Raw genomic sequence first — 20,799 nt, 5'->3', positions numbered from 1 at the left:
AGTTGCTTCAGCTCTTCTTTATACAATGATAAATCACTGTTTATGCTTTGGGTTGACAGCTGAGTGAGAGTGTGTCAGGTATGGCAAACACATAAGAAGTTTTGTGCAAAGGAAAAAGTTTGCTGTCTCGCAAGTAGCAGGTTCCTTGGAAATACAGTCCTGACAGGAATGCATGTAAGAAATCCTGTACAGTACATATTGTATCTCTGAATATCCCTTACATTAAAATTCTATTAAATAAACCCAGTAAGATTCTATATGCATGTTTTAACATTATATATACCAGAAGCTTAAACTTTGGTGGGATAGAATTTTTCATTGTCAAAAAGTGCTTACTGAATCCTCTAGAAAATACTCAAAATAATAGAACTGCACTGTGAGAGGTTATTTTGCAGTATCTACCTTTAGTTTATTGTTTTTCAAATGTATTTATTTGTTTATTAATCACTAGGATTAATTTTTCTTTAAAAAAGTAAAGTAAAAACTTATACATGTATCCTACAACATAGAAAGATTACTGTGTTAGAAAGCACCATTGACATAACTAGCATTTGAGAACACTGGCAAGGTTAGGTATTAAATATCTGTTGTCCTTACAGAGGCTTTTTGTGTCTAGATGTCTCAGATACAGCACTCTCAGATAAATCCAGAGAAGGATTTAATTACATAATCTTAACAGTTTATGCTATTACATGTTATTTGCTTCAGGAGACTGATCTGATTTATTTAATGCATACACAAAAAAAAATGCTCTGGGTGCTTTATGTGTGTATATATATGTATGTATATACACTCAGGAGATAACATTTCTGCTGTTCCATGATCACAGCTTGAGCTGCTGGTTTATTTCCACCTGCATGTAAGTAGTGTCACTGAATATAGCAGAATACCCACAGGAGCAAAAATTTGCAGAATCTCTCTCTAATAGAGGGATATAAATTTTGATCTCCAGCCTAGTTAGGCCAAAATAATTCTGTAGCAGGAATGAAGTCCCAGTCTAGCAAAGAATGTAAATACATTAATGTTTTTACCATATGGAAGTCTCATCAGCTTCTGTAAAAACATATACGCACTTTAAATTTCATCTTTCACTTGCATCATTTTTGGACTACAGTTAATTCAAGTGTGAGACTTGTTATCCTTAATTAAAGATAAATTCATATGTGCTGATTAACAGCTACTTTGACACCTGTACAACTAGAGCAAGCTTAGATCTATGCTGGCATGCAAAAATTTTCATGGGAAATATTGGGCCCACCCTACTCCAACTGAGCAATGCCCTAGCTTCCTGGTCATTCCATTATTATTATTATTATTATTATTAGTAGTAGTAGTAGTAGTATTACAAATGTTTCCTAGCAAGGAGGTGGGCATAGGAATTTCTCTATATTCATACTGCTCTGCAGACTTCCTAGAAAGATTCCTGGTATCTTTGAATTCACCCTTATAGTTTGTGAGCCACTAAGTTATTTTCATAGCTGTTGCACTGCTGTTACATATGGTGAAGGGTTACCTATACAATGAGATTTTGGAAGTCAGATCTGAATTATACGGTGATGTGAATCCCTCAGATGCCCCCTTTTCACACACACTGTTATCTGAGTTCTCTGAGACTTAAGTAAGTCCTGTGGTTTCAAACAGCAATACCTGTGTGATAACTGAATGGCAGGAGATGAGAAAGGGCATCACGAAGGACATGATAAATGGGGCAAAATATGTTATGCATTAGTTTTCTCTCAATGCAAGAACCAGAAAAACATAGTTCAGTTGAAAGCTGACAAAAAGAATAAACACCCAATTGATTGCATAGCTGCACAGTGAAATTTGCTTTTGAAATATAATTAAGTGAAGAAGTTGCTAAAATTTGAAAAAATAAGACACATTTAAATGACATATAATATCCAGCACTTCATAGGCTAAAAAATAAAGGTGCAAATTCTTCTTTAACTGTCAGGAAAAAGTTTCCTTAAGAATCCTCTAAAGCATCTTTACTCAGCTGTGGTCAGAAAATATGAGAGTAAATGGACCATATTGCCTATTCAAATGTTTCAGTGAAATTACAGTTTGTTGTTCAGGATTTCTGGTTTTGGAAATTAGCTAGCACAGCATATTTCTTCTGCAATTTTCTTCTCTTTCAAAACTCCATGTAAAAAGGCCATCAACTATGCTTACTAAACTTAAAATGATGACAGTCACCTTACACTAGGTGTTACAGACAACACTAAAATAAAAAAATAATTTAGAAACAATGTCTCATCTCAGACAATTTCAGTACATTTTGCTTAAACAGCAATCTGATATGCACGAGGGTAACTTTTCTGACCTCAGTGAAATATGTTTCCAGACTGGTACCTTTCAGCAAACAACAGACACAGCTATGCATCAACACTTGAGCTTCAGTTTAAAGCCTGCTAGAATAACTGGAAATACATCTAACTCACAACATAAGGATTCAGATCAGCCCCCACATCTCAGTTTCCTCCTAATCAAAATGAAGAAATTTTTTCTCATTAATTCTGATTTATTTCTGAAAATACCTACTAGTAAGAAATAGTCTTATGCATCGCTAAACCAAAGTGTTAACAGCTTTAGACCTTAATTAGGAAGACAGTATGTGTTTTTTAAAAAAAGCCTGGTTTAATTAGATAGGCCATGAGTATTCAGACTGAGTAGTGTATTCTCCTACAGTCCTTGTCTGGGTTGGGTCAGAGTTTTGTGCGGTGGATATAAATTAATGTTTCATAAAGCTATAGGAGACCGAGAAGTTAGTCACTGGATCACCAGCTCAGCTACCTGCCCTAAAATATCTCTGATTACCTATTCTGCCTGGTTTCACTTACTTTATTGGGGCCCAAGACAGAATTTGAGCTTAGAATTTCTTTAAGGTGTAAAGGAATCATTCACAGAAGAGTTCCTGAGCTTTGAACAAACAGGAGTGAAGAAAGGCTCATCCTTACACTTATGCATTGCTCCTCTTATATTTCAACCTGTAATGGCTGACTTTTGATCTATCTGTACAGAACATCTGGTGTTTTAGAGCATGCACCTAGAAATGCCTATAGAATTCTGTCTGATTTTAGTTATAAGCAAATCTATAGAAGAACATAGCATGAATAAAAGAATTGGTCTTTCCAAAAACAACTGCAAAACTTCCAGTGACTTTCAGGCTCATGATTTCATTCACGATAGTCAGTTCATGCAAACATGTGTGGACACGTATTAATGTGCACACACAAAACTATGTCTTTCATTTTGACTAACCCTTTTCAAGTACTTTGCTGTGCATTATGCTAAGGAGTTGAGGAAAGAAGGGGAGAGAAGGGTGAGTATGATGCAAGCAGTAGTACAGAACTCTCTGTAACACTGCTGGGGTTTGAAGGTGTAAGGCAATGAGAACAACATATGAGAAAACCAGCTTGGGTACAGTAAAGAAAAACTACAGCCACAGTCTCTGGAAAAACACTGCCTCAGTGGCCTAAGTGAAAGGGTTACAGTGCTGTAAATAGCAAGTCTGTAGGTGCCTTAGTGCCTCAGCACTAAGGCACCTAGGCCACCGTGAAACAATTTCCATGTATAAACTAACAAGTGCTTTGCTCTTCTGTTATTGGAACCTCAGAGCAATCACTTTATCAGGGATAGTAAGGAATTAGAATTGTTCCAACTTATTGGCTCTATTTCAGACAAACCTCCCAGGCCCCAGAGATCTACAGAAGGTCTGTAGCTTTTCACTCACATCAAAAGATTCATGGAACATCAACAAATGGCTCGCAAGCTGACAAAGAACATGTGTTTTTCTCTACCAGGGGAGCTTGTTTTCTCAGTGAAATTCCAGATAATCAATTCTTGTGTGCCTCAGAGGAGAAAAAAGATCTTATTGCTGGAATCACAACAAATTAACCATGGAGCAGACGTGTACTATATTGTGAAGGAATGTCCTTGTGCTCACTGACCAGCACAGGAAAACAAACAACAGCGAGTGTGACTTTGTGATGTCAAATTGAAGATACTACATTCGCCTAAAAACTGTTCTGTGGAAGGGTCTTATTTTATTTATGCTGCTTGCAAGACCTCAAGATTCAATTGCATTGCAAGAACAGCACCTTCTTCTAAGTCCCAGTACACTAAGCCTAGTCAATGCTGTCTTAACCTAGGCATTTTCCTGACTGCTTTCCAATGCATTTGAGCATCATGAAAAGAAACTCAGATGTGATGATCCATTGCAGATCAGTGTTATGTCTTCTTCTTCTCCCCCGTACACCCATTCTTTCCCATGCAGATATATCTTCATGTGTGTATCCTGCAGGGGTGTTGCACTACAAGACAACCACCTAGTTTAGGTGTTATTGAAAATGTAAAGAAGGAATATTTTTTCCCTAGCCTACTTTATATGAAATAAGCAACTGAAATGAAGACCATAATAACTTCAGGGTTATTTCCATATTTAAATATTGTAGAGTTAAATATGCAAAGAATAACCTGACAAGAATATTTGGTGAATTTTTTTTTGTATGGATTACTGTTCCATCTGTACAGCCATTAAGCATGTGTTTGCTTTTCAATGGTTAGAATGCAATTCTAGGCTTGAAACTGAAGTTCTGTGCATAAAGAAGGAGACAATGGCTTATACTATCTCATTACCTAGATTGTACAACCATGACGATTTCTAGTTTAGCCTCATATTGATTGTCCTTGACTTGTCTAACTCCTTATCCAAAACCAAGGTGTCAATGCCCTGCCACGTATCTATTCTCCCCTCTCTGGGGTAGGTGCCTGCTGCGAAGATATGTTTGGGTTTTTTTTTCCCCAGAAATTATGATCTTTTTTTTCTGATACAAAATGAAGGATGAGCTTGTGTAGAAACTCGTCTCCATGTACATACAAAGCATAAATCTTTGTTTTATCATAAATAACTTAATTTTTGCATACTGGAAATGCCTTTTTGTCCTTAGATTAATGTAGAAAACAATCTTTCTCCATTCACAGCATAGAAATAATTCATTTTTTTTCTCTAGTCCTTTAGATTGTCCAGTATGTACTCTGGTCCATTTCATCCTTTGGTTTTGATCAAGGGTATATATAATTTTATATCTGCATGTTATATATCATAGTGACATCAACAGGTCTACCAGAGAGGGATTGGGCTTGGGATTCAAACCATTTGCCTGTTTCAGAAGTTAGTAATTTTCAGCATTTAGTGATTTCCAAGATAGTAGAGGTTACATTGTAAAAAAGCTATTTTTTTCTGATGGTGGAAAATTACTAAAAATTCTTAAACTCTTTTAGGGAAATTACTTTCACACTGGTGTTTTTTAAGAGGAGAAAGTACCTACATAGCTGCCTATTTAAAATGTCTTGGCATGACTGTATGTGAGTTTGTATATGACAGACTGATACGTACATGACATCTCATGTGTAAGTGCTCTAATAATTTCAAATGCAGCTTTCATTACAGTGAAAACATTCTTGTCAAAGGCCATTAGGGCTTAAATGTCCTTGTTTCTCTATGAACAGTATTATTTTGTTTGTATGTGTACTGTTGCGGTTTAGCCGGCAACTCAGCCCCACACAAACACTCACTCACTCCCCAACTGGCGGGATGGGAGAGAGAATCAGAAGGGTAACGCTCAAGGGTTGAGATAAGAACAGTCTGATAATTAAAATAAAACAATAATAACAATAATGCAATGAAAGGAAAATAATGAAAGAGAGGTAAAACCCGGGGCAGGGGAAAGGGGGAACAAACACCCCAAACCAACAGCATGTGACACAGCCACTCACTGCCCACTGACCCGACACCACCCCAACTGCCCCCTCATGTGCCAACTGCCCCAGTTAATGTACTGGTCATGGCATCACATGGTATGGAATGAACATCCCATTGGCCAGTTGGGGTCAGCTGTCCTGGCTGTGGCCCCGCCCCTCCCAGCCTCTTGCCCATGTGGCAGAGCGCGGGAAGCTGGAAAGGCTGCTAACTACGATAGGCTCTACTTAGCAATACTTAGCTGGTCTTTAACAACTAAAGCATCAATGTGCCGTCTGCACTTTACCAGCTACAGTGAAGAGAATTAGCTCTATCCCAGATAAAATCAGCACAGTACACACACTCATAAAGGCCCAGATTCATCCTATCAGACTTTATTTATTCATGGTTGGGGATCAGTAACCTGGGATCCTTCTGTTCTTAGGCAGAGCTTGTTCCCATGTTCTTAAAAAGGTTGCTGTTTCTATAGAAGCTATCATTCATATATACAATTTGATTAAATTTTCATTTTTGTAACTCAACATTGTGATAAGAAGTAGAACTAAAACCCAGGTAAGCTGGTGCTCAGAAGGCTAAAGAAACCACCTCTGGCCCCCATAAAGCCAAAGTTTATGTATCCTCCTGCAATCCAGTGATCTGACATGATTCCTGAAATGTCTTGTCCTGTGTTCTAACAATTAACAGACAGTCAGACTCTTTTTTCAGGGGGCAGCATTAGTAACACATGTTCGACCCAATGTGACAGGGACAAGAGAAACAGAACTACTGACACAGCCTCAGGTAGTCTGTGAACAATTTATCTGAAATTGATTGTCACAAAAGTCTGTACTCTCATTCATCATCTACTCATCAGGGGCTGGCATGGGAATCTCAGTGAAAGAAATAATCAACAAGGATGATTAAAGGATGCAATTCTCTCTCTCAGTTCAGGCTTTGGCACAGTAAGTGTTGCTAATGGGTAGAAGATCACATGTGTCTTAAACTGCTTTTCTGATTGGCCAGATCCAAAGATGTCTTGAGATGTTATTTCTGGTTTTTTGGTTTTGGGTTGTTTTTTTTTTCTTTAAGAAATTGTCTTCCCCCTAAGTTGAAATCAAACTTCTAACTAGAAAGTGTATAAATCTAAAAAGTAATAATCTCTTTTACTGCTGCTGAAGTGAAATACATATATACTATAAACAATGGGAGAACAGAAAGTGTCAGATAAAGATATTTGTCACTAGCTATCTCTGATTATTACTGGGGTTTTCAGGTCAGTTTTCAGCTCAATTTGAGATATCATTTATGTCTAGAATTTACATGGAATATATAATACAGGAAAAGTCTTTAATACTGGAGCTAATACTGTCATATTAAACACTTCCTTAAAAACCTTCCCATCCTGGTATTCTCTCTCTGCTCCAGAACTCCACAAAAGCAAATTAATTTAAGAATAACCTTTTTTTCCTTGACAGGCTTTAAAAACCAAAGCAAAGCTAATCAAACTGAAAGGTCCTTTTTCATGTGTTAGGCATGAAAAGACAGAGGAGTATTAAAAAACAGAAAATATGTTCATTCATGCTTGCCTTCACAAAAAGAGAAGATTCCCTCATGAATTGCTCTCCTGTTGGAGGACTCCATTATCTCTACAGTCTGGGAACTGATGTCACTGTGCACCAAGTTAATCTATCTTTATATAATGCAAAACAATAAGAAATATCATGTAGCAAACGGTAAAACAACAAATCAGACAGCTACTGATGATTAATTTTTCCCTAGAGTTTCCCAAAGGTGGTCTGCGAGAAAAGAGGAAAAAGGTTCAAGCTCTATCATTCTTACAGACAAAAAAGGTTAATAAATGAGTAAACAAAAATCAATAAATTGCTTTATTTCTTGTATAGGTTTGTGAAATGCACTATATTCTTCACTACTTAATTTTCATTGATCTGTTAGGAAATAGGGAAAGGGAAAGGAGTAATCAACCAAGATGATTTCAGACATGGTTCATTTTCTTAGTCTGGCATTGCAGCTTCTGTCCATCAAAGAATCAGGCTTAGGAATTACACATTAGCAATCTGGTCTTGAAAACCTTAACATAAGTATTACAGAAGAGTATTTTGTGTCCAATCAGGGTTTGTTTTCTTTTGAAGCATGCCTGGGGTCATTAGCAGCCTATGGCATTAAGCTCATAGATCACATCTAAAACCTTAGTGTTATTCTCAGAGAAATGGCTTTCTGAATGCTCTTTGGATCAACCTTCAACTCCTAATCGTCTAGGAGGAGCTCTCAAGCCAAGTATCCATTCATTCAGATGTCCCAAATGATGAATATGCTAATGAAGAACAAATAGGGAAAGACTCTTGAAGTGAACATAACTTGTCCTTACACAGACTTCATCTGACCACCGCAAGCCTGTGCAGGGGTAGAATAATGCTGACATTCCAAATTAGCTTGACTGTTTATTACAAACTTCTTGGTTTCCTTTTACTACTCTTTCAGCACTTCCTGGGCTCTTTGCATGAAGCAGGTGGCCTTGCCCCTCAATTTACCCAGAACAGTTTATAATTTAATAGTCAGTGGTACCCCTTGAGAGGGGGAAGGTAGGAAATTTTATTGCTACAGAGGTGGGAATTAAACCTTTCTTTAAGTCTGGGCAAGTGTTCCACCACTACTGCTGCCTGGGAATGGTGACCTACTGCATGTTTTGGGGTGCATGGCCTGTTAGCATGCGTTCAGTACACCTAAAGGGGGACAAAGATCCTAATTCCTCATAAGAATGTGATCTGTGTTCCAAGACTACTGAATGTAATGCTAAGCTAACTCTGCTGATGATTGGGCAAGTTATGCTGCAAAGAAAGGTGTACTGTCAGTCTGATATGACCAAAGATGGCAGATGAAGATAAACAGTTAGAATTACCTCTATCACAAAACAAAATAAATGCCTGAATTCACTTTTTGGTAGAGTCTGTCATGTAGTCCAACTAAACCACCAGGACCTGAATTGCCTAGACACTCAGGATTGTCTCCAGGGAACCAAAGTAGGTATCTACAAAAAATCTGGTCTATTACCAAACTGATGTAACAAATCAGCTTAGCACCTATCTTAGGTCGAAGCCCTTTTGGAAACCTCAGCCAGTTTGCAGATCTTCCCTAAGACAAGAAATTTAGTTCAGTAAGTTTAAGAAAATTGAGTACTTGGCATGAGTTCTCCTCCAAATAGCTGTAGATACATAGTTTACTTAGAGATAGTCTTTTGAAGTCTCTCCTGTTGTACTCACACTACATAAATGAGAGGACTTACCAGTTTTCAACTAAAATCACTGAAATGAAGGGGCTGTACATGAAATAAGCTTAAAAACTGCAGAAATCAAGAATCAAAAAAAGAACACTAAGTCCTGGAGGGAGAAGTGCTAACACTAAAATTCAGAGAAAATCTGAGGATCCATGTGTAGCCTTATTTTCGTCCTCCATGGAATTCCAAGAGGAAACAACAGTATGCAGTGGCAGTGAAATCATCACTTTAATGTAAACTCTCACTACAGTGTGCCAAAACAGGTTTGATCTTGATAACACGAGTAAGAAGATTCTTGAAATATAAGAGGTAGTTATATCTTGAACCCATAAAATTAACTATAATAGAGATTAAATTGAGTGATAATTTCACTCACAATTATTCAGAAAAAAATCTCAACAATTCTACTGTGTTCCTTCATTTTTAGTAAAAAAAAGGAATTGAGATTACTACAGAATATACAATCTTTACTAGGTAAGCAGCATAAATTCACAAGCTCAAATAATGATAAAAAAGCGAGGGGGGTATGTAGCAGTAATTGAGTTGAGTTTGTAAATTTAGCAAACTATTTAAAGTCTTATCAAGTAATCATATCTTCTTTATTGATTCCATAAATTCCTTTTACAAAATGGTGTTATTCCCTAAATGATCTTGTCAGTTGTGCTGGTTTTGGCTGGGATAGGGTTAATTTTTTTTCATAGCACCTAGTATGGGACTAGGTTTTGGATTTGTGCTGGAAACAGTGTTGATAATGCAGGGATGTTTTAGTTACTGCTGACACAGTGTCAAGGCCTTTTCTGCCTCTCACCCCACCCTGCCAGCGCGGAGGCTGGGGGTGCACAAGAAGCTGGGAGGGGACACAGCCGGGACAGCTGACCCCAACTGACCAAAGGGATATTCCATGCCATATGACATCATGCTCAGCACATAAAGCTGGGGAAGAAGAAGGAAGGGGGGATGTTTGGAGTGATGGTGTTTTTTCTTCTGAAGTAGCTGTTATGCGTGACGGAGCCCTGCTGTCATGGAGGTGGCTGAACACCTGCCTGCCCATGGGAAGGAGTGACTGAATTCCTTGTTTTGCTTTGCTTGCCTGTATAGCTTTTACTTTCCCTATTAAACTCTCTTTATATCAGCCCATGATTTTTCTCACTTTTACTCTTCTAATTCTGTCCCCCACCCCATTAGGGGGGAAGTGTAGTTGCCAGCTGGGGTTAAACCATGACATCACTAAAGAGTAAAATTTACTAATAGTACTAAAATGATGAACATTTCGAATACTGATCATTGTTTAACACTCAACTGCTTTCTATAATGATTATAATTTAATAAGAGTCACGAAATCTTGTTAAAGGTCTCTGTGGTCTGCAAAGCCAGAAGACTTAGACGGTCACTGGAAACATTTTAATTATACATAGTTCTCTTCATTGCCGTTAGACTTGAAGATAATAGCTTCAGTAACTAAGTAAAGCCTTAGGATCATAGAGTTTAATATCAAAACCTCATTGCTTTAAAAGCACTGTTCTAAATTTAACTTTCATTCTAATCAAACAATACACCTTGATGCAACTTTTCAGCTTTTTCTTTTGAATTATATTCAATAATCATCATACAATTCAAGTCTCTATATTTTTTTCCAGTTTCTACCAGAAATGCAAAAACAATAATTAAAAATCCTTGCCCTTTTGTAGAATGGTGATATTAATAATTCACAGAATCACAGACCGGATGAGGTTGGAAAGGACCTCTGGAAGTCGTCTTTTCTAAACCCCTGCTCAAGCAGGGCACCTAGAACAGGCTGCCCAGGAGCACGTCCAGATGGCTTTTGAATATCTCCGAGAAGGAAGATGTAACAACGTCTCTGGGAAACCTGTTCCAGTGTTTGGCCACCCTCAGAGTAAAAACTGTTTCCTGATGTTCAGATGGAACCTCCTGTGTCTCAGTTTGTGGCCTTTGCCTTTGGTCCTGTCACAGGCACCACTGAAAAGAGCCTGGCTCCCTCGCCTCTGCACCCTCCCTTCAGGCATTTGTATACATTGATGAAATCCCTTTGAACCTTCCCCAGGGAGGTGTCTCAGCTCTCTCAGCCTTTCCTCACATGCTCCAGGTCCTTAATCATCTTCATGGGTCCTCTCTGGACTCTCTGCAATATGTTCTTGTCTCTCCTGTATTGGAGAGCCCAGTACTCCCGATGTGGCCTCACCAGTGCTGAGTAGGGGAAAGGATCACCTTCCTCAGCCGGCTGACAACACTCCTCCTAATGCAGCCCAGGATACAATTAGTCTTCCCTGATGCAGGGGCACATTGCTGGCTCACTTTCAACTTGGTGTCCACCAGGACCCCCAGGGTCGTTTTTTGTCAAGCTGCTTTCCATCCAGTCAGCATGTAAGCTGACAGATAAATGTTTACAACTTCTGTGCTATCTTTGAGCATCTGTCTAAAACCTTGTGAAAACATCATTACACATGAAAATATGAAGCTATTAATAAAACTGTTTTGACATGGTGTCCAGGTTGAATAAACAATGAAATTGTGCTCATTTGACCATTAGAAAAAACATACTAAAACAGAGATAAACCTGAAAATAAGTTTGCAGGAAGTGGTATGTCTGCTGCTGCATTTCATGAGATTTTTCTTTTCAGGCTATGTGTGTGAGAAAAGCTTTAAACTATTATGGCATTTACCTTTTCAGCTTCAAACTTTCTAATTTGACTTGATGTTATTCTTTTACCCTTTACATTGAGGCAGCGACATTCTTTTGGTTTCAGTAGTGGCTTTCTGATAATATAAAAATTCCTTTTAATGAATTATGAAATAAATTGACCTGGAAACAAACCAATTCCTAATCTATTATTCCACTCCTTAACAATTTCCAATCACTTTGGTGGCATCTTCCCACTTGAATCTAAACAATATTTTTTGTTTCTTTCTTCTTTTTACTGAGCGTGCAGATTTATTTTTTGTCACTGTCTCTCTCAAATTATTGTTTCAGCTGAGCTGAATGTATTTGAATAAATAAAAGATTTTCCATTTAGAATATTTTACAAGTATTTATCTTTGTACAGAGAAAAGAAAACAAATCAAGATAAATTATTTTAATCATGAACAAATTTACCAATTAATGCTCAGCAAAAACCTTTTCTCCCCCTAACTCCTTTTTGTGTAGACAAGTCTGAGCTACGCAGCACAAGAAATAGGTATCAAAAAGAATGGGAGAGCTGGAGAACAATTCAGATTTTCAAAAAAGGATGCTGAAATGAAAAAAAAAAGGACCTAAAAGACCTACAAACAAAATCAGATTTTCCAATGTTTCATTGAATATTTTAGGTTTGATCACTAAACAGGAATGTGGGAGTTCACTTATAGCATCATCTGGGGGGAAATACCAAGGGAAAAAACAATGTTGCCTAATCTGTTATTTCTTTCTTTCCTTAAAATCTCTTTGGATAATAAAAAGGACTTTTTTACTGTTAGCGATGTAATTATGTTGTCCATAATATAAGCATGGCAGTAATTTATTTTCCTCCTTTAAATATACATATCGCTGCCTGTGATATCAGGTAACGAAATTGTTGTAAGAGCTAAAATCTGTTGGCCATGCCTGTTTAACGCTCTTGCTTTTAAAGGGACTTTTGCTGTAGCATTTTGATGTTAAAGACAATTGAACTGATACAGATCACCCAGCACAATAAGATCTTTCTGTTCCCATACTAACCTTTGGGACTGTGTAAAACCATTGTTACCTAATGGCCAATGTTTTGAATGAAGATGTCTGAAATTCAGTGCAATGTTTGGCAGTGACCTGTTTGGAAACCACAGGCAGTCACCTGTGCTGCATAGCCTGGTTTATCCACCTGTTAAACAGGATCATTACTTACTTCCTCAAAGGCTCAGTAAGGCTTAATGAATGCATAAAACAAGTTTTAGGAGTTCCAGGTGAACATGCCTGTACAGAAGTAGAGTGTTACTGTGAGGCAGACTTTGGAAAATGCAAGAAGGCCCTGTGCCAGAGCAGGGCAGTTACACTGGGAGCTGTCAAACCAGACCAGAAGCCAAAGTCAACTGTCATCAGATTTTTTCATGCCTGGACTTCACTATCAGATACCCAATTCCCTAGCTTTACCAGATTTAGAGTTCCCTACATTTCCCTCCCCAGCCTCACAGCTCCTCTGTCCTACAGGTGTCTGGCCAGCCCTTAATGCCAGCTGATGGGAGGGAGCTGATGACATTCACCCTCTGGTTAAAACCATTGCAGTAGTGTATTAAAGATAAAATATTCTCCCATGCTAAGTTTTCATTTGATTCCCATAAGAGAATTTCAATGCTATTTTGTCTAAATCCTGTTTTTCCCAGATCATGCTTTTCCTATCTTCCTTGTGGGTGGTACCTCCTCTCATTTTATGGAATAAAGCTGATTTGCCAAGGACCTATTTCAGATCCTGCCCTTTACAAGAGATTTAAGCCTGTGCTGCATTTGCAATAAAAAGAGCCGTGTAGAAGCAGAAAGTGTCATCTTTGTGGAAGGATGAGATGTTTCTGCAGTCAGTGAGGGGTATTAGAGGATTTCTGCATAGGGATCTTGACATAAATTTCATCTTTACTTCCAGACATTGCCACCCAAAGAGATGCTCATTTACAGTGAGTCAGCATTTCATTGTTGTGCAGTTGTTTAATGTCGCTTTCCTTTGACAAATGGTACCTTTTCAACTAAATAAAACAAGATAAAAACAAACTCTGTGAGAAACTGGTTATTTAATGTCCATGTGAAAGCTTCAAATCTTTGTGTAGAAATAAAGCTAAAGTAGTGGAAACCAGCTGAGACAAGTTGAGTAAGTGAAGCTGGAATTCACAACTGGAGTTGTTTTGTTGATACCTGCATATCATTACAGATATGCTAAATGCTTATAAGTCTATTTATTCAAATGGTTACTGCTCTGGTATTCTGGTATTCACTGAGAGAACAAAGGTCAGATTCTGTCTTCAGATAGGCACGTTCAGTTCCTGATTGTTTAATGAGAGCTGAACTTACAGAGCAGTGCTACCTCCCAAATGTTGACAATGTGGCTGAAGTCTTGAAGTAATAGAGTCTCAGGGGAGGCTTTGTTTTTCTGAAAATTTCACATAAACTTCAGCTGGGGTGACTCAGATAAACTAAAATCAATCCTGGAACAAATATCCAGGCTTACTGTCATCTTTTTAGTTATTTGTTTTGAATAGTAGGCCATAAGGATATAGTCAATATTGTTATAGTGTGTGACTATATTGAATTTTTTTAACATAAGCAAGGGCTCAGCCCTTAAACTAGAAATAAATTCATTACAGGGTGGGCCATAAACAAAATGATGAGCAGATGTTATATTTTTCATCATAACACCCCTCTTTGTTTTGAACAGATGAATTTAGGAGTGAAATTGTCTCTGGCAGGACAGGAAGAATTATATTTGGGTGGGGGAAAATCCTTTACAATCTGTGAGAAACTCTTGTGTTTACCATGAATAGCAGTGTCCAAAGTGTAGTTTGATAGACATGTCACACTGGTGGATTTGCTCCTGTATAAACTGTACGACTGCAAGAAACCTTTGAATGTGAAGTTAGCAAATGATCAGTAGGAGTATACTGAAGTCTTGAAGAATTATTCTCCGCAGAGCCACCCTCACCTAGCACTTACTAGCCCCGCACAGCTCCTGTGAGACAACCTGCCAGCAGGACTTTGTATTCTTCATCCCCAGGCTGTGAGCAGGAATCTTGGGTCTCCTTCACTGCCTGGTTCTGCCAGAATTGTGAGGGGGCAAGAAGAGATTATTTCTTCTACACTCTGAGTAACCCTACTGCTGGCAACAAAGGCCTATGGAGGAAACTGCCTTTTGGCACGAAGAGATAGGAACAGAAGGAAGAGGAGGATAAGGATGTATTGAGATAGACAGAATCAGTCTTGGACATTGTGGTTGGCATGTTTGGAAGCAATGGATATCTAGCAAAGGCTGCAGGGGCAAAGGACCAGAAGAGAAAGGGGGGAAATTCTAGAACAAAAGGGACCCCCTTTGCCTCCTCAGAAATAGTTGTGAAACACATTGTCATATGAAATCAAACTGTCATGGCTATAGTCATGTAAGGAACAGAATTGGCACAGATCTTTCCTGTTTGTGTGATCATGAGACAAACATTCCTTGGAGGGTAGTGAGGGAGGAAGAAATTAATCACAAAGTAATAGGCTGACTGCCTGTGCCATAAATGAGAGCACAAATATTAGATCAAAAGTTTTATAAATTGTCAGCATTTGTGTTACACTAAAACACACTCTTTGACTTTAGTTTTTTATATTTGAGGGCAGCCTTAGATGAAGAATGGCAACTGAGTCACAGAAAAATTAAAAGGCCTCTTCTAGTGGATACTCCAAGTCAGCAACTGAGTAAGTCTTTACAGGAGAGGGAGCTACCATCCAGATAGTCCCCATCATCTCTCTCACCAGTCACTACATCCATGCAAAACGTTTTTACATCTGGATTTCGATCCAAAGTAGTAAATGGCATTGAAAAAATATCTAAGTCATAGAGTTGTTTTACTATAGGCCTTGCTATGATCTCAGGAGACTGTTTCTTTCTTAATTTCCTAGCTTAATGCATTCTCCTGATGACAGATTGAGACTATAACACTGATAGAACCTTTTTTTTCTTCTTCTTTTCTTCTTTTTTTCTTTTCAAGGACACCATTTCCCTAAGCCATTTATAATTACAAAAGAAAATGCAAGCTAAAGGCTGACAATTTCATGATGAAGAACAGCTGCTTTAAGTCCCCTCACGTTCCTCATCGGATGATGCTTCATACGTATTTCCCTAATCTTTAAAGGCTCTTTTCAAATCAAAACACCAGTTCTTGGGCATTTGAAACTGTGCAGATCCATATTTCTATTCAAGGGGAAGACATTCTGCCACATTTTTCACTAGATCATCTTCATGAACTTTAGTACTGCTTTTGGTGTATGATAGGCAGACCACCATGATTTTGCTGACTTTGATGACATGTGAACATGGAAAGAGTTTCCCATTTTGAAAATTCAGGAGTTCATGCATTTACTTAAATAAGGACAAAATATGTGAAATCCCCAAACTGATCTTGAAATGTTGAATAAAAGGAAAAAAAAAGTGAAGTAGACATAGGTTGGATCAATCAAAATATGTTGTGTCCGTCTTTTTTGAATAATATTTTTTCCATTTGATATTTCAGTTTCTTTCATGTATAATAGGTCAGCTATAACTAGTAACCACTAGAAACAGGATATAATTTTATACTGAACCTGAAACTTAGATTTTTTAGTGATTTTAAGCTTCCAATCAGCTGTAGCTTGTAAAAATAAAAAGGAAATTAGCTTTTTTGAAAGGTTACAGCATTGCAAATTTAGCTTCAGCTTCAAATCCACCTTCACTAAAAAAGGAATTATTCACCAATTAAAAAGTTCAAACATATTCCTCCCTCACTTCTGTGTATGCTAGTTGTTCCTGGACTGACTAAACCAGTGTAGATAAAGGCAGAACTGAGTTAGTATTTAATGAGTTTTCAAAGTAATGATATGACAAGGCAATAATTGATGTTGAATTATCTCAGTTCCACTGGGAAACAAAAGTTAAAAACAGTCTGTATTTTATATATTTTATTTTTCTTTAGGTTCACTATTAGCCCCAGACTACTCATAAGAAGAATACTGCTTTACCTCATTATGTCTCCTGTGTTCATTTACAGCAAGGATGAGAAATGGTGACAAACTCCTGGAAAAACAAAGCAGGATTGCAACAAAATATTAAAAGAAAAAGAGAAATAAAAGAATAAGAAGCTTAGAACTTAAAAAACAGTTATGAATCAGGTGATCACCAACACTACTTTGTATTTCCTATAAGTTTGATGGCTTGTTGTTTTGAAAGCATTTTAATCTTAAGATTTCCTATTCCATTCTCCACAAGGAAGAAGTACAGTACCAACCAAATGCTTCATCAGCACAGTTCCTGAAAAGCAGTTAGGCATTTAAGCCATTTTTGCTAACATAAAATGTGAATGTATTACTTTTTCCAGGTGTCTATGACTATCTAAATATTAAGTTAGTTAATTCAAGTCACCTCTCCCTTCTACATGTATAGATGACATAGCACTCATAGAGGATTGTAAAAGCAGGAACACAACTGAAGCCTGAAAGCTAATAAGCAGCCCTTCTGGAGAACTTCATAAGTTCAGCTGAATGTTCTCAAAGACTGAATTAAAAAATTATATTAATAAGGAGAGGTAGTATCATTTGTTAAAAAATGCATGCCCCTTTTGCTTTCCTTTGACATTTATAACATCAAAAGTAATTGAAACTGCAGTTGGGGCACTTAAGGTAACTCTGTGAACAGCAGTAATTCAGCAAGTGGTAATAACACTAATTTGGAAAGGAACAAAACTGATCTCTTCACTTTTATTTAAACTCTGGATTTTATTCTATTGTTTTTGAGAAATATTCGAAGAGAATGTAAAAAAGCCCCTATAATACTTTCAGAAATATAAAATTCTCTTATCGCCCAGATGCAGCCTTGATACCAAAGTAATGAATACAATAGAAATAGCCAGAGATTAGATTTTCTTTATGTTTCTAATCAGAGACACTTAGCTTAGGTAGCTTAGATCCACAGTTTTGGATTTGTAAAAATCAAACAGCTTATGGTTTCACATATAACTTATATAAGCAAAAACCAAATGAGGTTACCTTTTGGCTCAGAAATGAAAGAGGACACAATCTGGAACATTAGACCTCTCAGCAAGCACAGGTGCCCTTTTTAAATAATTTTATTGCACATGCAGCTGCACTTCGATGCATGTAACATTTTTCCAGACATAACAGAGGTATATCACTAGAAAGTAAGACTACAGATTTTCTTGCAGGATTTCAGTTCTTTAAACATAAAGGCATAGCAGGTGTTTGTGACAAATTTATTTAACACCAAAAAATCTAGCATTATTTTTGAACATTAAATCTGTCCTTTTGACTCTGAATCACAGTCTTTGTTTATTTGACATCTTTATAGCACAAATCATTGTGAGTGCCTCAATGAATTCAATATCATTGCAGCAAGTCATAAGGAATATATCATTATTACCATTTTACAGATTTGAAGACCAAACACAAGGAAGTCAAGAGACCTTCTGTTGTACAACGAGGATTAAAAACTTTATAACCAGTTGAAAGACTGCTCAAAAGATTGTGCTATCTTCCTGCTTTGCTATAAACCTAGACTCCAAGCTTCAATGTAAAACTACATCCATGAAGCACTTCCTTCACAGTTTAACACCACTTACGCTACCAGTACAGACTGGTACTAGCGAATTTAATAGTTGGAGGTAGTGGCTTTACCATTAATTTTATACAGGGTTTTTTGGGGGGGATTTTGGTTGGGATTGTTTTTTGGTCACTGCCATTAACTTACTGGCAAAGGCTTTTTCTCCTGATTTGTTTTTTTTCTGGTTTTTTTTGGGCCCAGTTTCTTTTCTGATATTATCTGTGTCTATAGATGATTTTTCTTCCTCCTCCCCTTGTCTTTTCCCAGAGAAGAACTATGTTCATTGCTGATACAAAAAAAATCTATATATGGACACATAAATATCTGGTTTTGACTTTTATGCGTCTGGATGTCGGGGAACCAATTGTTTTGGATCAAGATATATGTCCTAAACAAATTTAACATAAAATGAAAAACAGTCTGCAGTTCCAGTTTTAATATTTCTACTTAATGGTTCATTTGCAGCTGCAGTTGTAAGCTTTTGCTATAATGTAATTTTGACATTAAAATTATTTCTTCAGAAATCAATGTTGCTGGCTTGATAAAAAATAAAATTACCACAAGCAGGTAGAAAAGCCCAGGGCATTTTCTCTGGTTACATGCCACTTGTGAGTATATCCTTCTCCCTGTATTTATCTTGACAAATGTCACGAGTGATAGAACAGGTGAATTTCAATGAGATTTGGATCTCAAAGTATGTGGGAGGGGAGAATATTACCAAATGTTTTACAACAACATATGTTAGTTACTAATGGTGTTACTCAAAATCATAAATAATGAAAGAAATTGATATCGGGAGTGCAGTTTGTCTAGCATCTCTCAATTATACAAGCACTGGATATGTATCAAGTTTATGGTATTGCATAAATCTTTATTAAACACTATAAAAGGTTTACACTTTTGTAACAATATGCAAATAGACCATTTAATTTACTTACAACTCTATCAAAATAAAATCCCCATACGGTATCTAGGAAGCAGTATACAAAAGTCTTTCAGGAGTCTGCTGCTGACCTTTCTATAACTGCTAGGCTTCCAGGTACTCTAACGAATACCAAACTTGCCACAGTAGCTTCTCTACAGCAAGAGCAGGCAGCTAATGACAGATGATATTTTGGAGGACTGTGTATTTTCTTACAGGATTTTTTAGTTAATGCTGGGCATACTGTCCACATGGACGTACTTTTTCTTAACTGGCAAGAGGAGCTGTTCTGAAAAAGCAGGAACTGGGGGGTGCCAGTCCAGATTGCGCTCCAAAGGCTCCCGCTATAGTGCTTAGGTGACGTAGGTTCAGTGGAAACCGAATTTCATACATACTTCCCTATTTGTTAGGTCAATCAACTCATTAAAGTAACTCTGTCCTCACTAACCACAGGGATCTTTGGGAAGTTAAACACCTACTCTTGGAGATACACTACAGGGTATTATTATGTGTCTTCCTCCTGACAGGGAACAGAAAACCAAACACAAGCTGCACTCAAGAAAAGCAAAGGCCTTTCATATCAGAAAAAGAAGGAATGTGTTCTAGGAAAAAATAAAGTCATGACAGTTTCAGAAAGAGTATGATTATTATTTGTACTCTTTTGTATTGTATTCGATGATTGTTAATAATTTTCACTTCCAGGGAAGCACCCTAACCCAAAGGACACAGATGTTACTGCTTCCTCTGCAGGGAGCAGGGAGGTGATAGTGTCCCTGTACTCGGCACTTGAGTACTGTGTTCAGGTTCGGGCCCCTCACTACAAGAAGGACATCGAGGTGCTGGAGCATGTCCAGAGAAGAGCAATGAAGCTGGTGAAGGGTCGAGAACAAGTCTTATGAGGAGCAGCTGAGGGAGCTGGGGTTGTTTAGTCTGGAGAAGAGAAGGCTGAGGGGAGACCTTATTGCTCTCTACAACTACCTGAAAGGAGGTTGTAGCGAGGTGGGGGTCGGTCTCTTCTCCCTAGTAACAAGCGATAGGACAAGAGGAAATGGCCTCAGGCTGCACCAGGGGAAGTTTAGGTTGGATATTAGGAAAAAATTCTTCACCGAAAGGGTTGTCAGGCATTGGAAGAGGCTGCCCAGGGAGGTGGTGGAGTCTCCATCCCTGGAGGTATTTAAAAGCAGGGTAGACATGGTGCTTGAGGATATAGTTTAGTGGTGGACTTGGCAGTGATAGGTTAGCGGTTGGAGTCGATGATCTTAAGGATCTTTTCCAACCTTAATGATTCTATGATTCTATGATATTTTAGACTGGTTTACCATAATGTTTGCACTGCATTTAAGGGATGCTGTTATGAAGGCAGACTGCAGATGCCCATACTCAACACCACTCTTGGGCAGGTTGTAGAGAAGTCAAGTATAAAGGGGGAAGAGTGCATGGGTGTGAATTTAGAATAGAGGTGTCTTGGATCCTGAGAGAGTAGTCAATCTGAGTCATTAATTTTTGGACTGAGCACATTGTCATCTGGACAAGTTTCCTCTAGACA

This window comes from Phalacrocorax aristotelis, chromosome 9 (genome assembly GCF_949628215.1).
Source record: "Phalacrocorax aristotelis chromosome 9, bGulAri2.1, whole genome shotgun sequence".
In the NCBI taxonomy this organism is placed as follows: domain Eukaryota; kingdom Metazoa; phylum Chordata; class Aves; order Suliformes; family Phalacrocoracidae; genus Phalacrocorax; species Phalacrocorax aristotelis.
This window is presented reverse-complemented; position numbering follows the sequence as displayed.